The 23633-nt window shown below is 30.5% G+C and overlaps 6 non-coding genes across 6 annotated transcripts; all 6 read left to right on the top strand.

Annotated features, from left to right (window-relative positions):
- Nucleotides 1-7638: 7638 nt before the first annotated feature.
- TRNAM-CAU (transfer RNA methionine (anticodon CAU)) lies at nt 7639-7710 on the top strand. Its single transcript has one exon. It is a non-coding gene; the product is annotated as a tRNA-Met (tRNA).
- A 5076-nt stretch (nt 7711-12786) lies between these two features.
- On the top strand, nt 12787-12858 carry TRNAM-CAU (transfer RNA methionine (anticodon CAU)). Its single transcript has one exon. It is a non-coding gene; the product is annotated as a tRNA-Met (tRNA).
- A 1961-nt stretch (nt 12859-14819) lies between these two features.
- TRNAM-CAU (transfer RNA methionine (anticodon CAU)) lies at nt 14820-14891 on the top strand. Its single transcript has one exon. It is a non-coding gene; the product is annotated as a tRNA-Met (tRNA).
- A 994-nt stretch (nt 14892-15885) lies between these two features.
- TRNAM-CAU (transfer RNA methionine (anticodon CAU)) lies at nt 15886-15957 on the top strand. The gene has a single exon. It is a non-coding gene; the product is annotated as a tRNA-Met (tRNA).
- A 4479-nt stretch (nt 15958-20436) lies between these two features.
- TRNAM-CAU (transfer RNA methionine (anticodon CAU)) lies at nt 20437-20508 on the top strand. The gene has a single exon. It is a non-coding gene; the product is annotated as a tRNA-Met (tRNA).
- A 2940-nt stretch (nt 20509-23448) lies between these two features.
- Nucleotides 23449-23520, top strand: TRNAM-CAU (transfer RNA methionine (anticodon CAU)). The gene has a single exon. It is a non-coding gene; the product is annotated as a tRNA-Met (tRNA).
- Nucleotides 23521-23633: the final 113 nt, after the last annotated feature.

Here is a 23633-nt window from a genome sequence, read left to right as displayed (position 1 = left end):
AAGCTAGTAGTTGAAACAAATAAACACGTATTTCCTCGGTCGACTCCACTCGCGGAATAATAATAGCGAAAACTATGATCAGATTTTAGCACAAGATAAAAGGCATTCATAATAATCGAAACGGGTTACACTTAATGTTTCGTAACTCATTATCAGGTATTGACTTCGTTATAGGCGCTGCACACACACACAACGGTAAATCATCTCTATATATTTACTATAATTCTGCGTATAGGTCATGTATAATATAATGTAGCATGCTTTCTGTTTACTGAAATAGTGTGTGGTTCTGGCGAGAAAAAAGAATCATTAGTTCGAATACCCACTAATAGACGATGCAGCAACAAGAACCATTTCAAAGGTCTCAGCCGTTTTATAAAAACTTAAATGGTTGAACTGCCGTACACAGATGTTTAAGGCATGAAACATTTTTGTTTCCATAAATATTCTGCTATAATTTACACTTGTATTAAAAGAAGGGGGAAATACCGCATTACCTCCATAGGTATTACCATTTTGAGAAACAAGGATTTCTAAGAAATCGCAATAAAATGTCCCACTACAAAGCCAACAATGACTATAACTGCTTGTTTTGTTATCGCTTATTTGAAGGAAATGAAAGAGCAAGTGGCTTACGTAGTTTTCAAAAATAAGTATTAATATACTTGTGGGGGGGGGGGGAGGTATGTGAATTATAGTGCTTATATTTGTTAGGAACAACGGTTCACAATTCTATCTTTAAATATCTGTCTGTCTACGTTGTGTGTGTATATAATATATATATATATATATATATATATATATATATATATATATATATATATACATATATATATATATATATATATATATATATATATATATATATATATATATATGTGTGTGTGTGTGTGTGTGTGTGTGTGTGTGTGTGTGTGTGTGTGTGTGTGTGTATGTAATTGTATCATTACGTCTCTCTCGATATGAATGTGTATGTGCACACACACACACACACACACACACACACACACACACACACACACACACACACACACACACATATATATATATATATATATATATATATATATATATATATATATATATATATATATATTTATGTGCGTGTGTGTGTGTGTGTGTGTGTGCACATACACATTCATATCGAGAGAGACGTAATGATACCATTACATTCATTGTCATAGCTCCAAATTTCTTACCAATATCATAATCATTGATACGTGAGAGAGAGACAGACAGACAGACAGAGACGGAGAGAGAATCAAAAAGACAGGGACAGACAACACATGAATGGACGATAAATTACTTAAATTTGTAAAATACTCACCATAATTAATCTGGCATTCTAGGGTCCCTGACGATCACCTTTTTCATTACCTCATTATTTCAAACGAATTGGAACGATATGAAAATCCTTGTTATTAATGAAACTTTCTAAAGTAAAGTGTATTTGTTATATTTGAATATTTTTTTGTGTGTGCAATGGAGCTCAATAAAAAAAAAAAATTAAGTGGTTTCACACAGGTTAGGATTTTTTTCTTTTTATTTTTTTTTATAGATATTCTGAATGTTAGAATTTATAGGAAAAGGCAATGATAGAGAGAATGAAGGAATTAAAGTTATTATATATATGCATATAGGAAAGGCAAGCTTCCTTGATAAACATATCCCCTGATAGATAGATAAATAAATAAATGAATAAATAAATAAATAAATAAGTATATATATATATATATATATATATATATATATATATATATATATATATATATATATATATATATATATAGAGAGAGAGAGAGAGAGAGAGAGAGAGAGAGAGAGAGAGAGAGACAGAGACAGAGACAGAGAGAGAAATCGATAGAGAACGTTTGTATATATATATGACATATGATAAATGATGAATTGTTCAGCCTCTTCTGTGCAACTTATTCGATACATTATTTACTTGAACTTACCAAGCGTATTATAATAGATGATTAAGAAGCAAAGTTCACACAGCTTAAATGTCGGGGCCTGCGTGCGATTCCACAGTTGGCATGGAACAGTCTCGAACGTAGGTCTTGGAAAATCCTCCATCACGACGATCTTTTCGTGATATGAAATTAGAGATGTATTTAAACTAAGCCTTTGTTACTTTATCATTTGTTGCGTATTATGTATATAATTTGGCAAATTCTCAGTACCACAAAGTTATGGGACTTACCAAAGAAGCCATATCTGACGCCAATGTGTGTGTGTGTGTGTGTGTGTGTGTGTGTGTGAGAGAGAGAGAGAGAGAGAGAGAGAGAGAGAGAGAGAGAGAGAGAGAGAGAGAGAGAGAGAGAGAGAGAGAGAGAGAGAGAGAGAGAGAGAGAGAGAGAAATGCTTTATTGTGCCAGTGAAATAGGGTTTCGTTTTAGCACATCTGAGAAACTAAACTTTATTCGTGTTTAGAACAGAAACCACAAAGCGGAGAAAATATATTTTTGCATATTCACTGGCACGTTGGAGTAAATCTGATATCAATATTTACATATTTTACATATTTATATATATGTACATATATACATACATACATACATATATATATATATATATATATATACATATATATATATATATTATATATATATATATATCATATATTATATATATATATATATATATAAATATATATATATATATATATATATATATATATATATATATATATATATATATATATATATATATATATATATATTATATGTATATTGTATGTATATTATATGTATATTATATATATATATATATATATATATATATATATATATATATATATATATATATATATATATATATATATATTATATGTATATTATATGTATATGTATATTATATATATATATATATATATATTATATATATATATATATATATGTATAGCATATAGATAGATAGATAGATAGATAAATATATGCTATCTACAGTTTCAAAATTAATTTGCAGGTTTATCACTTGAGCACTAAGGCCCATTCACACATATCAGTGGCGCATCAGTGCTGCGTCCGCTCAGTCCGACAGTATCAGTGAAAGAAAATGTTACTTCGAAGCATTCACACATGCAGTTCCGTGTTCTGTTAGTTCCGTCTCCGTGCCGTGATTTGAGAGAGAGAGAGAATGAACAAGTGAGTGAGTAATAAGTGAGTTGAGAAAGAGAGAGGAAGGGAGAAAGAGAGAATAAGTGAGTGAGTGGGGGAGCGAGTGAGTTACATATTCATTCAATACTTAGAGTAAACACATATATTATGCATATCGATTGCTGTACAAGCCACACTCTTTTACCTCAACGCTCCGCTCTACGTATCTATTTTACTCTTTACAGTATTGTACACACTCACACACACACGTGTATGTATATATATTTGTATGTATACATATACATATACATATATATATATATATATATATATATATATATATATATATATATATATATATATATATATATATATATATATATATATATATATATACAGGTATATGCATATATACAAATATATACATACAATACAATGGATATAGTATTATGTCATCTTTGAATTACTAATAGTGTTTTCCAATTCTCTCTTTTCGAATAAAAATGAAAATTGTACAAAGAAGAGATTCTAGCCCAATAAAGAGAGAGAAAGAGAGAGAGACTCTGTCTCTCTCTCTCTCTCTCTCTCTCTCTCTCTCTCTCTCTCTCTCTCTCTCTCTCTCTTTATTTGTCTGTCTGTCACTCACTGGTAAGCCAATATACAAAGAGGAAATTTTAGCCCAAGAAAAAAAAAAAAAAATCGCCCTCAAGCGTTGATCGTGTTGTCCTTTTAAAGATCCTTACAAAATCATTGCTATATCCTGTAATTCAAATAAGTATCTCTTCGCAACGACTCCTCAGTCTTGTCAATTAAAAAATGGGGGGGGGGGGAAGTATGAGTGAATTTGATTGTTAGTTTTGCTTAGAATTCGTCAAATTATGTCGAAATCTATCATGATACAAATAATGCTGAAACAGCAATTGCTTAGTATAAGTTCCTCACTAATTTTACTATAGAAAGAGTTCGTCGTGATGGAGGAATGGTTAACGGTGTGGATTGGAATTTCCAAGACCCACGTTCGAGACTGTTCCATGCCAAGTGTGGAATCACACGTAGGCCCATTTTCCATTTTATTTGTGTTGATTGATTTATTTCATCGTTATGTTTCTGCTGTAAAATTCTTTAAAGGTCTTTATGAATAACAAAGTTCGAAGTTTAATGCCAACTGTGTGAACTTTGCTACTTAATCATGAATTACGATACGCTTGGTAATCTTAGGTAAATAGAGGTTGAACAATTTGTCATTTATTATATATCTCTTATATAACTGTTCTCTCTCATTCGATATGTCTCTATCTCTATATATACACATATATTGTATCTATCTATTCATCTATCTATCAGTGAATATGTTGATCAAAGAAGTATACCTGTCATATACATATATATAGTAGGTTATTACTGTCTCCCTCCTCTCTGTCTCTCTTTTTCGCAATCTATCTAACTCTATTCTCTCTCTCTCTTCCTCTCCCTCCTTCCCTCTCTCTCTCTCTCTCTCTTCCTCTCCCTCCCTCCCTCCCTCTCTCTCTCTTCCTCTCCCTCCCTTTCTCTCTCTTCCTCTTCCTGTCCCTCTCTCTCTCTCTCTCTCTCTCTCTCTCTCTCTCTCTCTCTCTCTCTCTCTCTCTCTCTCTCTCTCTCTCTCTTTCTCTTTCTCTCTCTCTTCCACTCTCTCTCTCTCTCCTTCCCTTATACAATTATAGCGTAGCGAAAATTGCCCTAAAACCGTTGATGGCGTTGGTCGCAATCGTAACATCTGCCGTAATGGCGGAACACAGGTCTACACTTTTAATTCTAGTGTGAAATTTACTTGATTTATTATAATACGTGTATTACCCTCTTTGTTGTATGGAACATATAACGTCATTTTCGGTTAAAGAGTAGGCAGCGATATTTCTTTCTTTCTCTCCCTCCCTATATAAATACTTTATCACAATTGTACACTGAATGTTTATGCAACTTAGAATCTCGCTTCTCTCTCTTTCTGATATTCTCTCAAACACTCCCTCATTCTCTCTCTCTCAAACTCTCAACACATTCGCTTATTCATTCTCATTCTATCTCTCTCTCTACTTCACTCACTCGTAACCCAATATACAAAGAGGAAATTTTAGCCCACGAAAAAAAGGTAGAGAGAATGCCCCTAAAAGCGCTGCCTTTCGGTGTCATCAGTGTCTCGCTTTAAAGATCCTCTTCACACGACCTCCTGAAATTCCATAAAGTTGCTTAATGTTGCCATCATATTTTGTTGCTCTTATCACCATCTTTTTTATAACCGTAACACTCTTCACATCTTTAAAATATTCAAGGATATGTAAAACTAAAACAAAATAATGATAATAATAAACTTTTTGTAACAGAACGTGGTTTAGATCCACGGTCCTCCAGGTTATGAAGCCAGCACACTTCCACTGCGTTACCTTGATTAGTATTATAATTAGAATTATGTGTCCTTATTCTTAGCATATAATGATTAACCTTATCTCTGTCATCATTAGTACAACAGAACAACAAAAATAGCAGCAGCAACAACAATGTGATGATAATGGTAACAATAACGATAACAATGAGAAGCTTGAGAACAAGAGTAACGATAATAGTAATATCGCTTAGAACAATAAAATCGAGGATAATCAAGATGATAATAGATAAACTGAATCGTGTGCTTTTCTGCATTCTTTAAAACATAATATAATCATGAAAATGATAATGATAATTATAATGAAAATGAGATAACGCAAATAATGAAACTGAAATAGATGATAATGACAATAATGATTATAATGATAGTAAGGATAATTTTAATACTATTATGAGTAATGATAATAATGATAAAAATAATGACAGCGATGGTAGTAATAGTAATTATGATGAAAACTGATGCTAAGGATGATTATAATAGTATTGATAATAAGAATCAAAATAATTATAAAACACTAATGATAATTACAAAAAATGATGATAATAATGATAATAGTAGTAATAACGATTAAGTGATAACAAATAATGACAATAATAAGAATGATATTGATAATGGTAATGATAATAGAGATAACGATAATGAAGAAAACAACAATTACAGTAATGATAATAATAATAATAATGACATTGATAATTACGGTAATGATGATACTGTTAACCACGAATTTAATTTCAGCGGAATATATTCAAGATGTTAGTAACGAAATTAAAAATGACTAAGACTATAATATCGATGACTTTGCGAGGTTTTTTTTTTTTTTGCTCTGTGACTAATGGTGTACATGTGTGTGTGTGTGTGTGTGTGTGTGTGTGTGTGTGTGTGTGTGTGTGTGTGTGTGTGTGTGTGTGTGACCGAGAATAAGACCGAGCATAATCAACTTAATGTTCAGCTTAATTTTATCCATATATATATATATATATATATATATATATATATATATATATATATATATATATATATATATATATATATATATATATATATATATATATATATATATATATATATATATATATATATATATATATATATATATATATATATATTTATTTATTTATATGTATGTGTGTGTGGAATTCATGGTGAACAGATTGCAACAGGAACAACGAAGGGATGTGGTTTAAATACAGCACTAATTTTATTATAAGAGTTTGTCGTGATGGAGGAAAATACGTGTTTATTTGTTTTAAGTACTAGCTTGGTGGTCCCTTGGAGGGTGAATATCTTTTGTCTAAGAATCGACTCCCAATATATTCATAGGCTGCATATCTGATATCTTGATAACAAAAATCTTGTTCATTCTGAGGGAATTAGCAGTCCACCTCACTTTACTTTATTTGTAATTTATGCAATGTTTATTTTCTTTCTGTGTCAATGTACTTCTGTTCACAGTATATGCATTAATGTAGAAATAATTCGCATATGTGTCCTGTATTACAAAATCAGAGTATCTATATATATTATCTTAGTTTATGAACCCATTAATTCATTCAAGTAGGGATACTATAGATGTGCGTATATGTGTGGGGAGGAACTGAAGTACTTAAAACATATTTAGCCTCAAGTGAACTTTATGTCATATACAAATATAAACATTTTTCCTGAGGACATCTTGCTTTCTGGATACCCATGCTAATGGATATGAGAATAATGATAATAGTGATTTTAATATGGTCTGCGGCTGAAATTAGAATATGACAACAGTAATGATAATGATAATAATAATAATTATGATACTAAAAAAGATAATGACGGTACCATTGATAAAAAATATAAAATGGCAGTGATAGTATTAACAATGATATGGAGATTCACAATAAAAATATCCTAAACAATAGTAATAATTTTAATAATAATGATTATATAGATACGAGAACCAAGTGCACAGCGAGATGATGAAACAGAAATGAGAGAAAAAATGATTTCAGTCGTAGGAATAATGGCAGACATGATTATATGCTAAGAATGATAAAGATGATGATATTGGTAATGATGGCAGAGATAAGGCTAATTATGATATGCAAAGAATAATTATACATTGTCCTAAAATCATTACTAAACAAGGTAGCGCAGTGGAAGCGTGCCGGGCTCATAACCCGGAGGACCGTGGATCGAAACCACGCTTTGTTACAGGGGAAAGTAATTTTATTTTTTAAAGTTTATTATTATCATTATTCTGTTTTAAATAGATTGTAAATTTTATTTTTTCATATTCTTTTTCATATAGAAGTGAAGCATATTCAAATTATAATAAAGTTGGAAATAACAAAAATGACAACAGTAAGTAATGATAATGAATCATAACGATTATGATAATGATAACAATGATAAGAAGCTTAAGAGCGAAAGTATAATAATAGTAGTAAAAGTATAATAATAGATAATAGTAATATCGTTCAGAACAATAAAATAACAGAGAAATGAGGATAATCGAGATGATAACAGCTAAACAGTTTTTTCTGCACTTTTTAAAACAATCGTAATATAGTAATCATGAAACTGATAAGGATAATAATAATGATTATAATTATAGTAAGGATTATGCTAATACTACTATGAGTAATGATAATGATGCTAATAATAATGACAGCGGTGGTATTAATATTAATGATGATAATGATTAAAATAATATTGATAATGATAATGATTATAATATTATTGATAATGATAATGATTAACAAAATAATTGTAAAAAACTAATTCTGATGATTACAGAAACAGTTATGATGACAATAATGAAAAAAATCATAATAATCATATAAATAATAATAATGATAAAAATAATAATTACGGTAATAATAAAGATAATGACGGTACCATTGATTTTTAAAGTTTATTATTACCATTATTTTCTCTTGGATGAATTATTTATTTTGATTTTTCATAATCTTAAAATATCTAAAGAAGCGAAGCATGTTAAAGTTATAATAAAGATGGTGATAAAAAGAACAAAAATGACAGCAACAACAACAATGTGATGATAACGATAGCAATGGTGAGAAGAGCAAAAGTAACAATAATATTAATAACGCTTAGAACAATAATATAATAGAAAAGTGAGGATGATGAAAATGATAATAGATAAACAATGAATCGGGTATTTTTCTGCATTTTTTAAAACTCATATAATAATCATGAAAAGGATAATGATGATAATAATGAAAAGGAGATAACAATATAATGATGATAAAATAGACAATGATTATGACAATAATTATCATAATAATAGTATAAAGAGAGGGAGGGAGAGGAGAAAGAGAGAGGGAAAGAGCAATAGAGAGAGGGGAGGGAAATATGATTTTAGACAAACCGCGTATTAACCATATAATTTATTACTCAGTACAGAATTATTGGATTATTATTGCTCCAGCTTCGTTTGTTAGTTTTGTTCTAATACAAAATAAACAGCTGGACACTTCGGGCTTACAATCCTGACATTTTAGCTTGACTAATTATTGGGTAAAGTTGGGGTAGGAAGGGAGTGGGAACGTAATTTTTTGGAGAAATGATTACAGTAATAATCAGGATGATAATAGTAATTATAATGATGGTAATGCCAATGACTGCGGAAATGATCATGAAAATTAAAATGATAATAACGGTAATAATAACATCGAGAATGAAGAAAATAGCAAATTGATATAATCTTTTACTCAAGTACGTAGGTAAGTTCTCGCTGGCGGGATCTACCCTTTACGAAAATCATTGCATAGGAACTCTACGTCACACCTCGTTATGAAATGAAAAGCAAAAGTGCGTAAAGTAACACCAGAACTGCAAGAAAAGCCACACAGTTCTTCACCTCAACGCCACCGGTCCTTCACGAATATAAAGCAAGTAATATTTAATTATAGGAATTTTCTTTGATTAATGATACGATCCTTATTAAAAATTTCGCTACAATTAAAGGTGACATATGCATTCGTACTTGAGAGAACGAGAGTGCCATTTTTAATTTTTATGTTTATAATATCCAGGAATGATTATGTGCTAGGTAAGTTAGTTCTTGTTTCCTGGGAGAAAGTTAAATATATATATATATATACATATATATGCATATGTATATATATGTATGTATATATATATACATATGCATTGTATGTACATACATATATATATATAGATAGATAGATAGATAGATAGATAGATAGATAGATAGATAGATAGATAGATAGATAGATAGATAGATAGATAGATAGATATAGATATAATACCATTAGCGTTATAGCAATAATTAGCATAGCTCTAAATGAAAATCATGGAATTTTAGACAATAATCCAACAATATTATATAATGATTGCAAATTACGAGATAATATTTATGATTAGTTTTTATTTCACAGTGATTTAAAAACGTTTGATTGGCAGGAGATGGAATATGTAATACCATAATTGAACATGGCCTAATTATTTCAAAAGATTTAGAACAACTGATAACACCTAAAAATCCTTGTTATTAATGAAACTTTCTATGGAAGCAAGTTTATCATATATGTACAGAAATTTTTGTTTGATTCAATTGATCACAAACAAAGAATCAAGTGATTTCACAACAGTCATTAGATGTTTTGAATGTTAAAACGGAGAGAGAGAGAGAGAGAGAGAGAGAGAGAGAGAGAGAGAGAGAGAGAGAGAGAGAGAGAGAGAGAGAGAGAGAGAGAGAGAGAGAGATAATGTATATATGGTAGGTACGCTTTCTTGACAAACTTATTCACTCATAGTTAGATATATAATATACGTGTGTATATAAACAGATAGATAGACAGACTGATAGATAGAGAGTGAGAGAGAACGGTGATGTGCACACACACACATACAATATATATATATATATATATATATATATATATATATATATATATATATATATATGATAAATGATAAATTGTTCAACCTCTTATGTGAACCTATTCGATGCAGTATTTACTTGTGATTACTAAGCGTTTTATAATAGATTAAGAAGCAAAATTCACACAGCTTAAAAGTAGAGGCTTGTGTGCGATTCCACAGTTGGCATTAAACTTCGAACTTTTGCGGCAACAACAAAATGGTGAAATAATTACAGTTAATAAACACTAAAAATGGACCTACGTGTGATTCCACACTTGGCATGGAACAGTCTCGAACGTGGGACCTGGATATTCCAAGCCACACCGTTAACCATTCCTCCATTACGACGACTTCTTCTTATCATTAAATTAGTCCTGCCTTTAAAGTATCTATTTGTTGTTTCATCATCACTTGTTACATGTGATATATTTTGGCACAATTTGGCCAATTCTAACTAACACAAAGCTACGACACTTATCAAAGAAGCCAATGAGAAAGAGAGAGAGGGAGAGTATATATATATACATTCAGTGTATATATATATATATATATATATATATATATATATATATATATATATATATATATATATATATATGCATATCTAAAGAGAGAGGGAGAGAAGGAATGAACGAATTATTTGATTAATGTGAGTGAGTGAGCGAATGAGCTGAGAGAAAGAGTGAATGAGTGAAAGAGATTCCAAGAATATAATGTAAACACACGTGCACACATATATATTTCTATGCATATCCATCTCTCTGTCTATATATTTATCTATCTATATACACACAAAGATTGACAGAGGGAAGGAGAGAGGGAGGGAGGGGAGGAGAGAGGGAGGGAGGGAGAGAAAGATAGACATATCTCTGATGACTTAAACCGAAAATGGCAATAGTGGTAAATTTCACACCAAAATTAAATGTATGACCTTGATGCGAGTGCGACCAACACGATACACGTTTTTAGGGCGATTATCGGTACGTATTCCTTTTTTCCATAGCTTAAAATTTACTTTGCATATTGGTTTACGCGTCCGGGAGAGAGAGCGAGAGCGAGAGAGAGAGAGAGAGAGAGAGAGAGAGAGAGAGAGAGAGAGAGAGAGAGAGAGAGAGAGAGAGAGAGAATAAAAGAGCGGAGAGAATGAGTGTGCGAGCGAGTCGAAAGTGAAAGTTACATATACGTTCAATATATAGAGTAAACATGCTACATTATATCATTCATTATCTAAACGCATAATTACAGTGATATAGATGACATTATAGTTTCTGTGTGTGCAGCGCCTATCACGTAGTCAATACTGGATAATGAGTTACGAAACAGTAAATATAACTCGATTCGATTATTCTGAATGCCCTTTATCTTGTGCTAAAATCTGATAATAGTTTTCGTTATTATTATTCCGTGAGTCTTGGTGTTTCTGTGAGCAGACGCATCCACATTCGAACAGCTGAGCGAGGAAACACGTGTTTATTTGTTTCAACTACAAGCTTGGTGGTTCCTAGGAGGGTGAACATCCAAAGTCTAAGAATCGACTCCCAATACATTCATTGGCTGCATATCTGATATCTTGGTAACAAAAATCTTGTTCATTCTGAGGAAATGAGTTCATCTCCCTCTCTACTTTTATTTGTCATTTATGCAATGTTCATTTCCCTTCTGTATCAATGTCCGTCTGTTTACAATTTATGTATTAGTGCAGAAATAATTGGTATATGTTCTTTATCACAAAATCATATATATTACCTTAAGTAATTTATGAACTAATTAAAGTCACTCAAGTAGGGATAATATGGATGTGTGTACATGTGTATGGAGGAAATGAAGTTCTTAAAATATATTTAGAATCACTGATTTTTGGGTCATATACAAATATAAAAACTTTTCCTGAGGACATCTTGCTTTCGGGATACTCATGCTAATGGATATGAGAACAATGATAATGGTGACAAAATCGTCTGCGGCTGAAATTAGAAGATGATAACAATAACGATAACGATAATAATAATGATAATGATAATAATAATGATAATGATAATAATAATGATTACGATACCAAGATGATGACGGTACCATTGGTAAAAAATATAAAATGTCAGTAATAGTATTGACAATGATGATAAGGAGATTCAGAATAAAAACATCCTTAACAATAGTAATAACTGTAATAATAAGGATTATATAGATACGAGAGCCAAGTGCACAGCGAGATAATGAAACAGAAATGAGATAGAAAATGATTTCAGTCATTGGAATAATGGCAGACATGATTATATCCTAAGAATGATAAAGATGATGATATTAGTAATGATGGCAGAGATAAGGCTAATCATGATCTGCAAAGAATAATTATACATTTTTCCAATGAGATCACAAAACAAGGTAGCGCAGTGGAAGCGTGCCGGGCTCATAACCCGGAGGACCGTGGATCGAAACCACGCTTTGTTACAGATTTAAAGATCTTTTTATTTTTTAAAGTTTATTATTATTATTTTGTTTTAAATAGATTGTAAATTTTATTTTTTCATATTCTTAAAAATCATATAGAAGTAAAGCATATTCAAATTATAATAAAGCTGGTGATAAGAACAACAAAAATGGCAGCAGCAACAACAATAAGTGATGATAATGGTAACAATAACGATAACAATGATGAGAAGCTTGAGAACAAGAGTAACGATAATAGTAATATCGCTTAGAACAATAAAATCGAGGATAACCAAGATGATAATAGATAAACAGTGAATCGTGTGCTTTTCTGCATTCTTTAAAACATAATATAATAATCATGAAAATGATAATGATAATTATAATGAAAATGAGATAACGCAAATAATGAAACTGAAATAGATGATAATGACAATGATTATGATGATAGTAAGGATAATGTTAATACTATTATGAGTAATGATAATAATGATAAAAATAATGACAGCGATGGTAGTAATAGTAATTATGATGAAAACTGATGCTAATGATGATTATAATAGCATTGATAATAATAATCAAAATAGTTATAAAACAGTAATGATAATTACACAAAAAATAATAATGATAATAATAATGACAATAGTAGTAATGATAACGATTAAGTGATACCAAATAATGACAATAACAATAATGATATTGATAAAGGTAACGATAATAGACATAATAATGATAATGAAGAAAACAACAATTACAGTAATGATAATAATAATAATAATGACATTGATAATTACGGTGATGATGATACTGTTAACCACGAATTTAATTTCAACGGAATATATTCAAGATGTTAGTAACGAAATTAAAAATGACTAAGACTATAATATCGATGACTTTGCGAGGTTGTTTTTTGCTCTGTGACTAATGATGTACATGTGTGTGTGTGTGTGTGTGTGTGTGTGTGTGTGTGTGTGTGTGTGTGTGTGTGTGTGTGTGTGTGACCGAGAATAAGACCGAGCATAATCAACTTAATGTTCAGCTTAATTTTATCCATTATGGTCAAGGGCAAAATAAGAAATTCATCTAAAAAAAATCGTTTATGCTTATGTGTGTGTGTGTGTAGTTCCTTAACACGAGCGTACATACATATATATGTTTTTGGCATGAGTATATGCTTTTCAGATATCACCTTGCCTCTTGTCAAGTTTAGTTGCTTTGTGTGATTGTTAGGATCTGTCGTGCGAGAAATAATAGATGATTGATAGCAGAGAGTAATATACAGAAACATTAAAAAAAACTATATATATATATATATATATATATATATATATATATATATATATATATATATATATATGCATGTATGTATGTATGTATGTGTGGAATTCATGGTGAACAGATTGCAACAGGAACAACGAAGTGGTTTAAATACAGCACTAATTTTATTATAAGAGTTTGTCGTGATGGAGGAACTGAAGTTCTTAAAATATATTTTGCCTCAGTGACTTTTATGTCATATACAAATATACAAACTTTTCCTGAGGACTTCTTGCTTTCGGGATACCCATGCTAATGGATATGAGAATAATGATAATAGTGATTTTAATATGGTCTGCTAACAATAATAATGATAATGATAATAATAATAATTATGATACTAAAAAAGATAATGACGGTACCATGGATAAAAAATATAAAATGGCAGTGATAGTATTAACAATGATGATATGGAGATTCACAATAAAAATATCCTTAACAATAGTAATAATTTTAATAATAATGATTATATAGATACGAGAACCAAGTGCACAGCGAGATGATGAAACAGAAATGAGAGAAAAAATTATTTCAGTCGTAGGAATAATGGCAGACATGATTATATGCTAAGAATGATAAAGATGATGATATTGGTAATGATGGCAGAGATAAGGCTAATTATGATATGCAAAGAATAATTATACATTGTCCTAAAGTTATTACTAAACAAGGTAGCGCAGTGGAAGCGTGCCGGGCTCATAACCCGGAGGACCGTGGATCGAAACCACGCTTTGTTACAGGGTTTATATGTTTTATCTTTTTAACTTTATTATTATCATTATTCTGTTTTAAATAGATTGTAAATTATATTTTTTTCATATTCTTTTTCATATAGAAGTGAAGCATATTCAAATTATAATAAAGTTGGAAATAACAAAAAAGACAACAGTAAGTAATGATAATGAATCATAACGATTATGATAATGATAACAATGAGAAGAAGCTTAAGAGCGAAAGTATAATAATAGTAGTAAAAGTATAATAATAGATAATAGAAATATCGTTCAGAACAATAAAATAACAGAGAAATGAGGATAATCGAGATGATAACAGCTAAACAGGTTTTTCTGCACTTTTTAAAACAATCGTAATATAGTAATCATGAAACTGATAAGGATAATAATAATGATTATAATGAGAGTAAGGATTATGCTAATACTACTATGAGTAATGATAATGATGCTAATAATAATGACAGCGGTGGTATTAATATTAATGATGATAATGATTAAAATAATATTGATAATGATAATGATTATAATATTATTGATAATGATAATGATTAACAAAATAATTGTAAAAAACTAATTCTGATGATTACAGAAACAGTTATGATGATAATAAGGGAAAAAATCGTAATAATCATATAAATAATAATGATAAAAGATAATAATTACGGTAATAATAAAGATAATGATGACGGCACCATTTATAAGTATAAAAGGACAGTGATAGCATTGACAATGATGATAATGAGAGTCACAATAAAGATATCCGTAACAAGAGTAATAATTGTAATAATGATGATTATATAGATACGAGAGCCAAATGCATAGCGAAATAATGAAACAGAAATGAAAAAAAGAAAACTAATAACTTTTCAGTCATAGTAATAACGGCAGACATGATTATATGCAAAGAATGATAATGATAATATTATTAATGATGTCAGAGATAAGGCTATTTACGAAATGCTAAGAATAGTTATATATTATTCTAATTAGATTACCTAACAAGGTAGCGCAGTGGAAGCGTGCCGGGCTCATAACCCGGAGGACCGTGGATCGAAACCACGCTTTGTTACATTGTCTAATTCTTTATTTTTTAAGTTTATTATTATCATTATTTTGTTTTGGATAAATTATTTATTTTGATTTTTCATATTCTTAAAATATCTAAAGAAGTGAAGCATGTTAAAGTTATAATAAAGATGGTGATAAAAAGAACAAAAACGACAGCAACAACAACAATGTGATGATAACGATAGCAATGGCAAGAAGCTTAAGAGCAAAACAAACAATAATATTAATAACGCTTAGAACAATAATATAATGGAAAATGAGGATAATGAAAATGATAATAGATAAACAATGAATCGGGTATTTTTCTGCATTTTTAAAACTCATATAATAATCATGAAAAGGATAATGATGATAATAATGAAAAGGAGATAACACAAATAATGATGATAAAATAGATAATGATAATGACAATAATTATCATAATAATAGTATAAAGAGAGGGAGGGAGAGGAGAAAGAGAGAGAGAGGGAAAGAGCAATAGAGAGAAGGGAGGGAAATATGATTTTAGAGAAACTGCATATTAGCCACATAGTTTATTACTCAGTACAGAATTATTGGATTATTATTGCTCCAGCTTCGTTTGTTAGTTTTGTTCTAATATAAAATAAACAGCTGGACACTTCGGGCTTACAATCCTGACATTTTAGCTTGACTAATTATTGGGTAAAGTTGGGGTAGGAAGGGAGTGGGAACGGAATTTTTTGGAGAAATGATTACAGTAATAATCAGGATGATAATAGTAATTATAATGATGGTAATGCCAATGACTGCGGAAATGATCATGAAAATTAAAACGATAACGGTAATAATAACATCAAGAATGAAGAAAATAGCAAATTGATATAATCTTTTACTCAAGTACGTAGGTAAGTTCTCGCTGGCGGGATCTACCCTTTACGAAAATCATTGCATAGGAACTCTACGTCACACCTCGTTATGAAATGAAAAGCAAAAGTGCGTAAAGTAACACCAGAACTGCAAGAAAAGCCACACAGTTCTTCACCTCAACGCCACCGGTCCTTCACGAATATAAAGCAAGTAATATTTAATTATAGGAATTTTCTTTGATTAATGATACGATCCTTATTAAAAATTTCGCTACCATTAAAGGTGACATATGCATTCGTACTTGAGAAAACGAGAGTGCCATTTTTAATTTTTATGTTTATAGTATCCAGGAATGATTATGTGCTAGGTAAGTTAGTTCTTGTTTCCTGGGAGAAAGTTAAATATATATATACATATATATGCATATGTATATATATGTATGTATATATATATACATATGCATTGTATGTACATACATATATATATATATATATATATATATATATATATATATATATATATATATATATATAGAGAGAGAGAGAGAGAGAGAGAGAGAGAGAGAGAGAGAGAGATAGATAGATAGATAGATAGATAGATAGATAGATAGATAGATATAGATATAATACCATTAGCGTTATAGCAATAATTAGCATAGCTCTAAATGAAAATCATGGAATTTTAGACAATAATCCAACAATATTATATAATGATTGCAAATTACGAGATAATATTTATGATTAGTTTTTATTTCACAGTGATTTAAAAACGTTTGATTGGCAGGAGATGGAATATGTAATACCATAATTGAACATGGCCTAATTATTTCAAAAGATTTAGAACAACTGATAACACCTAAAAATCCTTGTTATTAATGAAACTTTCTATGGAAGCAAGTTTATCATATATGTACAGAAATTTTTGTTTGATTCAATTGATCACAAACAAAGAATCAAGTGATTTCACAACAGTCATTAGATGTTTTGAATGTTAAAACGGAGAGAGAGAGAGAGAGAGAGAGAGAGAGAGAGAGAGAGAGAGAGAGAGAGAGAGAGAGAGAGAGAGAGAGAGAGAGAGAGAGAGAGAGAGAGATAATGTATATATGGTAGGTACGCTTTCTTGACAAACTTATTCACTCATAGTTAGATATATAATATACGTGTGTATATAAACAGATAGATAGACAGACTGATAGATAGAGAGTGAGAGAGAACGGTGATGTGCACACACACACATACAATATATATATATATATATATATATATATATATATATATATATATATATATATATATATATATATATATATGATAAATGATAAATTGTTCAACCTCTTATGTGAACCTATTAGATGCAGTATTTACTTGTGATTACTAAGCGTTTTATAATAGATTAAGAAGCAAAATTCACACAGCTTAAAAGTAGAGGCTTGTGTGCGATTCCACAGTTGGCATTAAACTTCGAACTTTTGCGGCAACAACAAAATGGTGAAATAATTACAGTTAATAAACACAAAAAATGGACCTACGTGTGATTCCACACTTGGCATGGAACAGTCTCGAACGTGGGACCTGGATATTCCAAGCCACTCCGTTAACCATTCCTCCATTACAACACTTCTACTTATCATTAAATTAGTCCTGCCTTTAAAGTATCTATTTGTTGTTTCATCTTCACTTGTTACATGTGATATATTTTGGCACAATTTGGCCAATTCTAACACAAAGCTACGACACTTATCAAAGAAGCCAATGAGAAAGAGAGAGAGGGAGAGTATATATATATATATATATATACATTCAGTGTATATATATATATATATATATATATATATATATATATATATATATATATATATATATATATATATATATATATATATATATATATATATATATATATATATATATATATATATGCATATCTAAAGAGAGAGGGAGAGAAGGAATGAACGAATTATTTGATTAATGTGAGTGAGTGAGCGAATGAGCTGAGAGAAAGAGTGAATGAGTGAAAGAGATTCCAAGAATATAATGTAAACACACGTGCACACATATTTCTATGCATATCCATCTCTCTGTCTATATATTTATCTATCTATATACACACACAGATTGACATAGGGAAGGAGAGAGGGAGGGAGGGGAGGAGAGAGGGAGGGAGGGAGAGAAAGATAGACATATCTCTGATGACTTAAACCGAAAATGGCAATAGTGGTAAATTTCACACCAAAATTAAATGTATGACCTTGATGCGAGTGCGACCAACACGATACACGTTTTTAGGGCGATTATCGGTACGTATTCCTTTTTTCCATAGCTTAAAATGTACTTTGCATATTGGATTACGCGTCCGGGAGAGAGAGCGAGAGCGAGAGAGAGAGAGAGAGAGAGAGAGAGAGAGAGAGAGAGAGAGAGAGAGAGAGAGAGAGAGAGAGAGAGAGAGAGAGAGAGAGAGAGAGAGAATAAAAGAGCGAAGGAGAGAATGAGTGTGCGAGCGAGTCGAAAGTGAAAGTTACATATACGTTCAATATATAGAGTAAACATGCTACATTATATCATTCATTATCTAAACGCATAATTACAGTGATATAGATGACATTATAGTTTCTGTGTGTGCAGCGCCTATCACGTAGTCAATACTGGATAATAAGTTACGAAACAGGAAATATAACTCGATTCGATTATTCTGAATACCCTTTATCTTGTGCTAAAATTTGATTATAGTTTTCTCTATTATTATTCCGTGAGTCTTGGTGTTTCTGTGAGCAGACGCATCCACATTCGAACAGCTGAGCGAGGAAATACGTGTTTATTTGTTTCAACTACAAGCTTGGTGGTTCCTAGGAGGGTGAATATCCAAAGTCTAAGAATCGACTCCCAATACATTCATTGGCTGCATATCTGATATCTTAGTAACAAAAATCTTGTTCACTTTGAGGAAATGAGGAGACCATCTCGATCTCTACTTCCATTTGTTATTTATGCAATGTTCATTTCCCTTCTGTGTCAATGTCCGTCTGTTTACAATTTATGTATTAGTGTAGAAATAATTGGTAATGTCCTTTATCACAAAATCATATATATTACCTTAAAGAAATTATGAACTAATTAGTCAATCAAGTAAGAATAACATGGATGTGTAAACAAATATAAAAACTTTTCCTGAGGACATCTTGCTTTCGGGATACCCATGCTAATGGATATAAGAACAATGATAATGGTGACTTAACATCGTCTGCGGCTGAAATTAGATGATGACAATAATGATAACGATAATAATAATGATAATGATAATAATAATGATAATGATAATAATAATGATTACGATACCAAGATGATGACGGTACCATTGGTAAAAAATATAAAATGCCAGTAATAGTATTGACAATGATGATAAGGAGATTCAGAATAAAAACATCCTTAACAATAGTAATAACTGTAATAATAAGGATTATATAGATACGAGAGCCAAGTGCACAGCGAGATAATGAAACAGAAATGAAAGAAAAAATGATTTCAGTCATTGGAATAATGGCAGACATGATAATATGCAAAGAATGATAAAGATGATGATATTACTAATGATGACAGAGATAAGGCTAATCATAATATGCTAAGAATAGTTATACATTGTTCATATGAGATCATAAAACAAAGTAGCGCAGTGGAAGCGTGCCGGGCTCATAACCCGGAGGACCGTGGATCGAAACCACGCTTTGTTACAAGGTTAAAGATCTTTTTATTTTTTAAAGTTTATTATTATTATTTTGTTTTAAATAGATTGTAAATCTTATTTTTTCATATTCTTAAAAATCATATAGAAGTGAAGCATATTCAAATTATAATAAAGCTGGTGATCAGAACAACAAAAATGGCAGCAGCAACAACAATGTGATGATAATGGTAACAATAACGATAACAATGAGAAGCTTGAGAACAAGAGTAACGATAATAATAATATCGCTTAGAACAATAAAATCGAGGATAACCAAGATGATAATAGATAAACAGTGAATCGTGTGCTTTTCTGCATTCTTTAAAACATAATATAATAATCATGAAAATGATAATGATAATTATAATAAAAATGAGATAACGCAAATAATGAAACTGAAATAGATGATAGTGACAATAATGATTATAATGATAGTAAGGATAATGCTAATACTATTATGAGTGATGATAATAATTATAAAAATGATGACAGCGATGGTAGTAATAGTAATTATGATGAAAACATGCTAATGATGATTATAATAGTATTGATAATAATAATCAAAATAATTATAAAACAGTAATGATAATTACAAAAAAAATAATAATGATCATGATAATGACAATAGTAGTAATGATAACGATTAAGTGATAACAAATAATGACAATGATAATGGTAATAATAGAGATAAAGATAATGAAGAAAACAACAATTACAGTAATGATAATAATAATAATAATGACTGATAATTACGGTAATGATACTGTTAACCACGAATTTGATTTCAGCGGAATATATTCAAGATGTTAGTAACGAAATTAAAAATGACTAAGACTATAATATCGATGACTTTGCGAGGTTGTTTTTTGCTCTGTGACTAATGATGTACATGTGTGTGTGTGTGTGTGTGTGTGTGTGTGTGTGTGTGTGACCGAGAATAAGACCGAGCATAATCAACTCCATAATGTTCAGCTTAATTTTATCCATTATGGTCAAGGGCAAAATAAGAAATTAATCTAAAAAAAATTTCGTTTATGCTTATGTGTGTGTGTGTGTGAATAGTTCCATAACACAAGCGTACATACATATATATGTTTTTGGCATGAGTATATGCTTCTCAGATATCACCTTGCCTCTTGTCAAATTTAGTCCATCTACCCATCCAGTTAATTTAAGATGATTGCGGGATGAGCATTTCCGTTAGAAAGAAATAATATTAAAAATATAAAAATAATCATTATCATTGTTGTTATCAAAACCAAGGCTACTATTACTATGATACTTATCTTCATATTATTGTATTATTACTGTTTTATCCTATTATTCTCATCAGCGCTTATTATCATTATTAGTCTTTCTTCTCTCACTCTGTTTATCCTCATATCTCTTTATCATCCAGTCAATCACTCTTGATTTCATTGCTTTCCTTCTTCCATTTCCATTTCTTTACTTCATCCTTCTTCATGTTACCTATTTCTGTTCTTTGTATGAATGCATCAGTCACTCTCTTTGCACTTTGGTCATTATTCTCTGTCTGTCTGTCTGCCTTTCTGTTTTAGGCTTGCTCTCTGCTCTCTCTCTCATATTCCTTCTCTCTGTCTTTATCTCTTATATTCCTTCTCTACTTTGTCTTTTTTCTCTCTCTCATCTTCCTTCTCACTACCTTAATCTCTCTCTCCTCTCTGTTTTTAGTTTTGTAGGAAATTTACTACGTAAGCAAGCAGCAAGTAGGTAGGTAAATTCTCTTGAAAATCATATTTCCTGATTAGTTCTCACTGGCGGGATCTACCCTTTACGAAAATCATTGTATAGGAACTCTACGTCACACCTCGTTATGAAATGAAAAGCAAAAGTGCGTACAGTAACACCAGAACAGCAAGAAAAGCCACACAGTTCTTCACCTCAACGCCACTGGTCCGTCACGAATATAAAGCAAGCAATATTTGATTATAGAAACATTCTTTGATTAATTATCCAATTCTTATTAAAATTCTCGCTGCCATTGAAGTCAAACATTTTCCTTTGTACTTGAGAAAACGAATGTGCCATTTTTACTTCTTATTTTTTCAATATACAATATTTAGTTTGCTTTGTGTGATTGTTAAGATCTGTCGTGAGAAAAAAAAATAGATGATTGATAGCAGAGAGTAATGTACACGTAAACATAAACATATATATATATATACATACATACATACCTGGATAAGAGAGACGCTGGAGAGAGGCTATAGCACTAAGGGGAGGATCAGCAGTTTGAGGCTAAATAATACAAATATTTTGTAGATGGTTATTCATTGTATCTATCTATTCTAATCCACACGAGATATTCCATAGCGACAAACAAATCTTGGGCATTTATTTCGCTATTCAGTGTATTAAAACAGACAAATTCATGATTCACAACACGAATAGATATGCGTATTTGTGTGGGGAGGAACTGAAGTTCTTAAAACATATTCAGCCTCAGTGATTTTTATGTCATATACAAACATACAAACTTTTCCTGAGGACTTCTTGCTTTCGGGATACCCATGCTAATGGATATGAGAATAATGATAATAGTGATTTTAATATGGTCTGCTAACAATAATAATAATGATAATGATAATAATAATAATTATGATACTAAAAAAGATAATGACGGTACCATTGATAAAAAATATAAAATGGCAGTGATAGTATTAACAATGATATGGAGATTCACAATAAAGATATCCTTAACAATAGTAATAATTGTAATAATAATGATTATATAGATACGAGAGCCAAGTGCACAGCGAGATGATGAAACAGAAATGAGAGAAAAAATGATTTCAGTCGTAGGAATAATGGCAGACATGATTATATGCTAAGAATGATAAAGATGATGATATTGGTAATGATGGCAGAGATAAGGCTAATTATGATATGCAAAGAATAAATATATATTGTCCTAAATATATTACTAAACAAGGTAGCGCAGTGGAAGCGTGCCGGGCTCATAACCCGGAGGACCGTGGATCGAAACCACGCTTTGTTACAGGGGAAAGTAATTTTATTTTTTAAAGTTTATTATTATCATTATTCTGTTTTAAATAGATTGTAAATTTTATTTTTTCATATTCTTTTTCATATAGAAGTGAAGCATATTCA

This window comes from Penaeus vannamei, chromosome 3, assembly GCF_042767895.1.
Source record: "Penaeus vannamei isolate JL-2024 chromosome 3, ASM4276789v1, whole genome shotgun sequence".
Taxonomy (NCBI): domain Eukaryota; kingdom Metazoa; phylum Arthropoda; class Malacostraca; order Decapoda; family Penaeidae; genus Penaeus; species Penaeus vannamei.
Note: the sequence above shows the minus strand (reverse complement) of the source record. Positions and strands in the feature narration are given on the sequence as shown.